The sequence below is a fragment of the Nycticebus coucang genome, chromosome 1, assembly GCF_027406575.1.
Source record: "Nycticebus coucang isolate mNycCou1 chromosome 1, mNycCou1.pri, whole genome shotgun sequence".
Taxonomy (NCBI): Eukaryota; Metazoa; Chordata; class Mammalia; order Primates; family Lorisidae; genus Nycticebus; species Nycticebus coucang.
In genome coordinates, this window is record NC_069780.1 from 70,054,437 (window position 1) to 70,055,652 (window position 1,216).

Genomic DNA, 1,216 nt, shown 5'->3' on the forward strand with positions numbered 1-1,216 from the left:
ACAGATGCTGGTGTCCTGCCCTCAGCCTTCCCAGTCTCCAGAACTGGGAAAAAAGTAAATTTCTCTCTTCATAAATTATCTAGTCCTTGATATTCTGTTATAGCAGCAGAAAATGGACTATTCATATATAGAAGAGGTACAGGAAAATCGCCTAGAAAAATTGAAGGAGGTCAAAGTAATTTGTACTTTAATTATTCTCTAAATTCTATGGCTTTAGCTGAACTGGCTTAGAGACTTTAATCTCTTATTGTCTTTGACTTGTAAATTACTTTAGAGAAAAGGTTGGCCTAATTCTTTCTTGGTTCAACATTTTATTTTTATTGAAAAAAGTATATTTAAAATTACCTTGGCATTTTGGGCCATGTGTCAGATTAAATTACTTTTAAACTACTTAAAAAATGGATAACAACAAAAATGTTTTCTTCTTAGTCTTATTCTTCAATTAGCCAACTTAGCACAAAAACACTCTCTGAACATATGAGTAGGTTAAGATTTTTTTTTTTTTTTAGACAGAGTCTTACTTTGTGGCACTTAGTAGAGTGCTGTGGTATCACAGCTCATAGCAACCTTAAATGCTTGGGCTCAAGCAATCTTCTTGCCTCAGCTTCCCGAGTAGGTGGGACTATAGGCACCCACTACAAGGCCCAGCTATTTTGTTGTTGTTGTTGTTGTTTAGCAGGTCTGAGCCAGGTTCAAACCCACCAGGCCTGGTGCATGTGGTGGGTGCCCTAACCACTGAGCTACGGGTGCCCCATAGTAGTAGGTTAAAATTTACATTTTTTAATTTATTAAAAAATAAATTTGCCTGGCCCAAATATGTACAAAAAATTATTTACTTACATAAAACAATGAAAAGCCATATATATTTTTGTCAGCTTGGAGATAGAATATTATAGGACATTCCTCTTTGTTTTGTATTTTTTTTAAATTTCACTATAAATGAGCGACATCTCTATAGTCACAGACAAGCCTTAGTCTCTTATACCTAGACATTTTTCAACACATTTTAAATTAATTTATAAGGTTTTATGAATAAGAGAAATTGGGACTTGATAGAGTAAGAAATTTAATTGAGAACACATAGTAACCAATTATTAATAAAATACTTACCTGGGCATCAAGTTTGGGCATCTTGCTGCATTCAGAGTTAGTAGATTTCCATTGCAAAAAAAAAAGGTCACTGATTTTTTTTTTTTTTTTTTGTCAACTAGAAAAC